Below are 8,026 nucleotides of genomic sequence, written 5' to 3' on the forward strand. Positions count from 1 at the left end.
AGTTTTTACAATTCAAAACGTGGTGGTACGAGGAAGCAAAGGCACAAGCTCTGAGAAATCAGCATGCCAATCCTCCGATTCTTATAACTGCTGAACAGCTAGCAGGACAAAGAGATTGGCTGCAGCTAGAAAGGCAAGCCAGGTATGAGGACACCGCAGTGACACAGGTGCGTCTGTGTTGCCTGAAAGCTTGGGAAAAGATACAAGTGGCTGGACGGCCCGCTTTACCATTCAGTAAGCTTAAACAGGGATTCAATGAACCATAGTTGATTTTGTTGCAAGGTTGCAAGATAACTTGAGACGAACAGTAGCACATCCAGATTTGAGGGATTTGTTGTTGCAAATGTTAGCCTATGATAATGCAAATGCAGAGTGTCAGAGAGTTCTTAGACCTTTGAAAGCTGCAGGAGCTAGAATGGAAGATTACATCAAGGCCTATGCAGATGTGGATTCTCCTACATACCAAGCTAATCTGCTAGCAGCTGCTATGAGAGGAATGTCAAGAGAAAGATTTAAAAGTCTGACATGTTTTGGTTGTGGCAAGCAAGGGCATATGAAGAGAGATTGCCAATCACAAAAGAGGGCGAGAGAGCTAAACTTTAAAAATAAACCGTTGTCTACCCAAAATGTAAAAAAGGGAGACATTGGTCTAATGAATGCCGTTCAAAATTTGATTAAGACGGTAATCCTATCAATGAGTCTCAGCCTTTAAAACTTAAATCGGGCCAGCTTCTGAGGCCCTAGAAAATAATACAGAGGCATCTTCCCCAGTTAAAAGAACATGGCATGATTTACAAGAAGCAACTAGAGAAAGTGCCACTGTAGATCTTGCCTCTTCTCAATCTGTATATTTACATCCATCACAAGGAGTCCAATTGCTTAATATGGGAATTTTTGGTCCTTTACCGGCTAATTCTATAGGATTACTTTTAGGCCGCAGTAGCTGGACACTAAAAAGATTAATAGTAAGACCAGGACTTACTGATCAAGATTATATGGGTGAGATTAAAATAATGGTATCATCTGATAAAGCATTATATATACCTCAGGGAGAAAGAGTTGCCCAGTTACTTTTACTTCCCTGTCTCCCACCTTCAACAACACTTTATGAAAGGGGACAAGGTGGATTTGGAAGTACAAATAAACTAATACGGCTTAATACAAAAATCACATCTGACAGATCTCAATGCAAAATCAGCATTCAAGCCAAGTCTTTTACAGGGTTGTTAGACACAGGAGCTGATGTGTCTATAATTGCTCTTAAACATTGGCCAAAAAATTGGCCCAAACAAGAGAAGCATATTCAAGTGTCAAGTATTGGTACAGCTTCTCAAGTATGGCAAAGTTTAGCTACATTACATTGCTTAGGCCCTGGAAAACAATTAGCTTTCTTAAGACCTTTAATTGTTGATGTAGCAATTAAACTCTGGAGATGAGACTTGATGCAACAATGGCATACCACACTGTCTTTTGATGAACCTTCCTCAGTTCAATCTTTTTCTTAGGGGTCATTGATACATGGCTGCCAGCTCCTATACCATTACAGTAGACCACTCAGACGCCTGTTTGGGTGGATCAGTGGCCTCTCAATAAAGAAAAACTGCAGCCTTACACACATTAGTTCAAACCCAACTTCAGCTAGATAGGTTAGAATTTTCCACAAGCCCATGGAATTCCCCTGTATTTGTTATAAAGAAGTCAAGAGATTGGAGACTCTTATGTGATGTAAGAAAAATTAATGCAGTTCTTAAACCTATGGGACCTTTACAACAAGGTCTCCGTTCTCCAGCTATGATTCCAAAAGACTGGAATATGGCTATCATTGATCTTAAAGATTGCTTTTTTACAATTCCTTTGGCCGTGGCAGACAGAGAAAAGTTTGCTTTCACTGCCCCTTCCTTAAAATTGCAGGCTCCTTCAGAAAGATTTCAGTGGAAAGTCCTTCCTCAAGGAATGTTGAACAGCCCTATAATTTGTCAAAATTATGTGCATAGAGCTCTTCAGCCTGTATGTGAAAAATGGCCTTCTGCTTATATCATTCATTATATGGATGATATTCTCATAGCCCTGCCCAAGCATTTGTCCCTCATGACTATTCTCAATGAGACTGAGATTGAGTTAAAACAATGGGGCTTACAGATAGCTCCCAATAAAATACAAATACAGTACCCAATGGATTATTTAGGAAGTAAAATCCAAGAAAATTCAATCATTCCTCAGAAAATTCAGATTAGGAGAGATCATCTTAGAACTTTAGATGATTTTCAAAAGCTTTTAGGAGATATTAATTGGCTTTGACCATTATTAGGTGTTCCTACTTATAAATTACATCTTTTTAATACCTTAAAAGGACCCCCAGATCTTAACAGTCCAAGAAATTTAACCTCAAAAGCTGAAGAAGAACTCGAATGGATAGAGCACATTCAAAAGGCTCAATTATCAAAGGTTTACACAAACCCTTACTTCTATTAATTTATTTTACTCCCCATTAATTTATTTACTCCCCACAGGATTGCTCTGTCAATATAACAGTTGGTTAGAATGGATATTTTTACAATATCAATCTAAACCCTCGTTACAACCTTACATTGACAAAGTAGCCCCCTGACATCCTCAAAGGACAACAGAGACTAAGACAGATGATCGGTTACGATCCTCAATCCATTGTTCTTCCATTATCTAAACAAGATATCATACAAGTATTTAAAGAGAATACTCAATGGCAAATTGCATTCTCTAATTTTTTAGGAAATATTGACTGCCATTACCCTAAAAATAAGTTATTTTCCTTTTTTCAGCATCATCAGTGGATTCTTCCTCACAAAACTTCCCCCAGTCCACTAGTAGATGCTGTGACTTGTATTACAGATGGTGCAAAATCTTTTAAAGCAGCCTATACAACTTGTTCTGGTCTAGCAAAAACCTTTCAAGCATCATTTACTTCTACACAACAAAATGAGTTATATGCTATATTGCAAGCTCTGCAAGACTTTCCAAGTCCTCTCAATATTGTTACTGACTCTGCTTATACGGCCTTTTCTGTTCCTTTATTAGAAACTGCGACGTCGGGCACCGTACAATCTCCCATTAACACTTTATTTTCTCAATTGCAGGTGTGTATCCATCATCATCTGCACCCTTTCTTTATCACTCACATACAATCACATTCTAATTTACCAAGTCCTTTATCATACTAAAATGATAAAGTAGACAAACTTGTTTCTCCAGTTAATTACTCACCAGCTCAACATTATCATGACCTAACTCATGCTCCTTCCTTTACTTTGCAAAAGCGTTTTTCCCTTTCAGCCTCTGAAGCTCAAAATATCTTGAATTCCTACTCAACCTGTTCTCAAATCAATTCTCCCCATTTACAGGCTGGAACCATTTCCAGAGGAACACGCCCTAATGCCCTATGGCAAATGGACGTTACCATTGTTTCTGAATTTGTAACTCTTAAACATGGTCATGTTTCTATAGATACGTATTCTTCTGCTTCTTGGGCCACTGCTTTAACAGGAGAAAGATCTCATCATGTCATTACTCATCTCTTACAAGCATTTGCAGTATTGGGCATTCCTGCTACCATAAAAACTGACAACCCTCCAGTTTACCTCTCCTTTATGCTAAAGAAATTTTTTCAGCTATACAATATCACTCATAAAACAGGCATTCCTTATAATTCTACAGGTCAAGCTCTAATTGAACATCGTCATCTTACTCTTAAACATTATTTATTAAAACAAAAAGGGGGATTGCTCCCTGACATGATCAAATTAACTGCAAATCAACGATTAATGCATGCTTTACATATTCTTAATTTTGATCTTTTACAAGGTGACGGAAGATCAGCTATGGAAGTACATTTTTCTTACACTATTTCTTTTTCTAAAACAACAGCAGTTCCTGTATGGTGGTCTCCAATAGGTTCTTCAAAGTGGTATAGAGGTCATATTAAAGTGTGGGGCAAAGGGTTTGTTTGCGTTGTTGCAGAGGAACAACATCTGATCTGGCTACCCAGGAAGAGAATTAAGATACGATATGAAGAAGAACTCCCAATATCAACACCTTAAGAGAAGTCTACGCTGAGAGATGATCATCAGCAGGCCTTATCAACAGTTTGTACACAGCCCACAGAGAGCTGAAACTCACCAGATAATGAGATTTTTATTTTTATTCCTGACAATAACATTTGCACATACAGACACTGCACAAGCTTGCACTATCACAGCTAATGTAAGCAATCTTCTATATCTAGGTCGAGGAGTAGTCCTTCATTGTGTATCCACCTGCTCTACTCCAGCAGGTCCAGTAGTATGGAAAAAGAATGGTGAGGAAATATATAGGCAAACAAGTGGAGGAAGATTTCGGTGGCATAATGCTGCAGATCAAACTCATAGAATAATCAATATGATATTTATAAAACAGTTTTGACTCTAGAAGATATTGGAATTTATACCTGTGAAAAATTCCAAAAAGGATCTCCTGACATATCATATAAGAGTAGTCATGTGTAGTCATCAAATACATCACTTGTTCCAGAACGTAAGTTCTCCTCACCTAACCTATGGCTGCAACTAGCAGGCCAAGGATTGAATAAGTCATCCTTTTGTATAGCAGGAGATTCTTCCATTAGTGGATTGTTAACAAAGAATTTAATAGGAATAGGACTTCCGCCCATGGTGTTTACTAATATATCAGGTATAAATATTACCCATTCTCCTGACATTCTTGTGCGTGATATTCAATTAAATTTACCTGTTAGGACTACCATAATCACTGATTGTGTATGTATTAATTGTACTCAGATACCTTCTTGTTGTAAGTCTACTATTTGTGTAAAATGGCCATATGGATATAGACTCCCAAATGGCTGGGTGTTTTTATGTAGTAACAAAACATATCAAGCCTTTTCTTCACAATACCAAGGTGTTTGTGGTGTGGTACGTATTCTTCCTGCTCTCATAGATCATCCTGGATATACACATAAAAGGTTTCCTCGAGCTTTGCTGTCTAGCTGTGACAACGTGAAGCTGTTGAATCCTATTGCTGTTGCAGTTGCTGCTGCATTTCTTTTGCCAGTTACTGGACTTGCTGCAGGAATGCAAAATGAAATATCTAAACTGGCCTGTGCATACAGTAGAACTACAAATGTGACTGCTTCTATATTATCTGAACTGAACCAAGAACTGGGAGAAGTACGAATTACAGTACTTCAAAATCGTGCTACCATAGATTATCTATTGTTAAAAGAACATATGGGATGTGAACAACTTCCAGGGTTGTGTTGTTTCAATTTGTCTGATTTTTCTCAAACTATTCAAAATCAGTTGGATGACATTCATCATGTTATTGATAAGTTTTCATAAATGCCTGGATTATCACATTGCTTTTCTTGGTTTCATTGGATATGGCCAATACTTACAGGTTTACTTCTATTATGCATTTGTCTTCCTGTTCTTATAATGTGGGCACGTCATTTCATTACCAGTCTATTGAAGCCTATTCATGCTTATGCTATTTTTCAAGAAATAATGCCTAAAGAATGATTGTTCATGAGAGTCCGTGCAATGAATTTTTTACTTTATGATTTTTATGATTGTAGCTAGACGCAGGAATATGAGAAGAGCGTCAATCTAGTTCAAATGCCTCTTTTTCCTGTATACTATCTCCCTGTATGGCCCCCGAGGATGGCTGGTTAGCGAGAGACGGTAAGATTCCTCATGGGAGGAACAACTGAAGACAGGCACAGTCGCAGGGGGCCGACAGGTGAAGGCAAAGGGGCCAACTGAGGCGAGGCTTGGAACCTCGTTCCCCCATTTATGTGCGCCATTCTCTACTGCTTTCGCCTTGATATCAAGATCTAAAAACGGACTTCCTGCTTATATTGCACCTACTGTTTTGGTGTTCTTTAATTAAAAAATAAGGGGGAAATGTGGGATTAAAGGGCTTAATATATAAATCAAGTAATATAGAAATCAAATGTATGAAGATTTGTGACTTGATTGTCTCTCCTAAGACCTCTGATGTTTGGTCAAGGACAGAGTGATTAAAGCCATAAAAAGTCCCTATAGCTCGTGACTGCCCTCACATGGTTTCGGTATCCTTGAGGATTGTCCTACCCTTGGGCTGGACTCAAAGATAGGTAATGATCATGTGCTGAACCCCCTACTCAGATTTCTTCAGATGTTCATTTACTCAATAAATATGAGGAGTGCCTTCTTGGCGTTACTCTTGAGCTGTTACGCCTTGAGTCCCCTGGCTGGTCCATTCAGGTCTTCGATATTTCATCACGAAGATGAAATATCGCCTCCTTCATCTGTGGGTTGGAGACAGGGAAGAGGTCGACAGAACTAGCTTACATTCCCACCAGCAGTGTAGGAGGGTTCCCCTTTCTTTGCATCCTCACCAGCATTTGTTCTTAGTCTTTTCGATGCTGGCCATCCTTACTGGTGTGAGGTGGTATCTCATTGTGGTTTTAATTTGCATTTCCCTGATGATTAATGATATGGAGCGTCTTTTCATGTGTCTGTTGGCCATCCGAATTTCTTGGACAATTGTCTCTTCATATCCTCCACCCATTTTTTAATCAGGTTATTTGCTTTTTGGGTGTTGAGACATGTGAGTTCTTTATATGTTTTGGGTGTTAACCCCTTGTTGGATATGTCATTTGCAAATATATTCTCCCATACTGTAGGATGCCTTTTTGTTCTGTTGATGATGTCCTTTGCTGCACAGAAGCTTTTTAGTTTGATGTAGTCCCATGTATTCTTTTTTGCTTTTGTTTCCCTTGCCCAAGGAGATGTGTTTAGGAAGAAGTTGCTCGTGTTTATATTCAGGAAATTTTTGCCTGTGTTCTTCTAAGAGTTTTATGGTTTCATGACTTACATTCATGTCTTTGATCCATTTCGAGTTTACTTTTGTGTATGGGGTTAGACAATAATCCAGTTTCATTCTCTTGCATGTAGTTGTCCAGTTTTGCCAACACCAGTTGTTGAAGAGGCTGTTGTTTCCCCATTGTATGTCTGTGGCTCTTTTATCACATATTAATTGACCATCTATGCTTGGGTTTATATCTGTGCTCTCTAGTCTGTTCCATTGGTCTATTGTTTTGTTCTTGTGCCAGTACCAAATTGTCTTGATTACTGTGGCTTTGTAGTTGAGCTTAAAGTTGGGGAGCATAATCTCCTCAGCTTTATTCTTCCTTCTCAGGATTGCTTTGGCTATTCAAGCAGGGTCTTTTGTGGTTCCATATGAATTTTAGAACGATTTGCTCTAGTCACAGCTTGGAGTCTTTGTGAAAGAAACATTTTCTATGATGCCAAAGTATGCTTTAATTTGCCAGCTGTAGATTCCAAATGGGGCAGGTGGGAGTCTGCAAGAGCAAGTGGGGTACATATGCTCAACATTTGGCATAATTTCTCAGAGTGGTACAGATTTTCTGTTTGATCTTAGGTGTCTATGGAAAAAGTAAACAATAAAGTTTCAAGAAGAGAAGGGTTTTTCTTTATTCTTCAAGAATATTTTGGACATTTGCCTTCTGTCATGATGATGGAAACCACCCTATGGAGACACACCGTTTTCCCAGGTTCCATTCATGGCTGTCATTCCCTTACTGTATCTAAGCTCCCCTCCCCTGTTGTAATGTCTCAAATTTTTATGTGGGCCCAAGTTAATGTTTATCATTTTGCTACAGTCTGACCATTCATTAGTTCTCTGTCTTCTGCTCTGCTGTTGTTCTTAGAGTAAGGTGTTTTGCTTTGTTTTGTTTATAAAGAGGATTGAGGTAGTGTGTGTAAGGAGCCCTCACCTTCCTGGCAGTAGTTTTCTGTTAGACCTTTGCAGATGCAATACCTTGATTAGGTATCAGGCCCTTGGCTTACAGTCTTTTCCTTTCAGTACAATAAATACTTGCTTTTTTCTTGGCATATACTATTGTGGAAGAGAAGCTTTATGCCTGTTTTGAGTTTCTTTTTTTGTTGTATATAATGTGACTTTTTCTCCTTAGACACTCATATTTTTTTCT

Source organism: Manis javanica, chromosome 11 (genome assembly GCF_040802235.1).
Source record: "Manis javanica isolate MJ-LG chromosome 11, MJ_LKY, whole genome shotgun sequence".
NCBI classification, from domain to species: domain Eukaryota; kingdom Metazoa; phylum Chordata; class Mammalia; order Pholidota; family Manidae; genus Manis; species Manis javanica.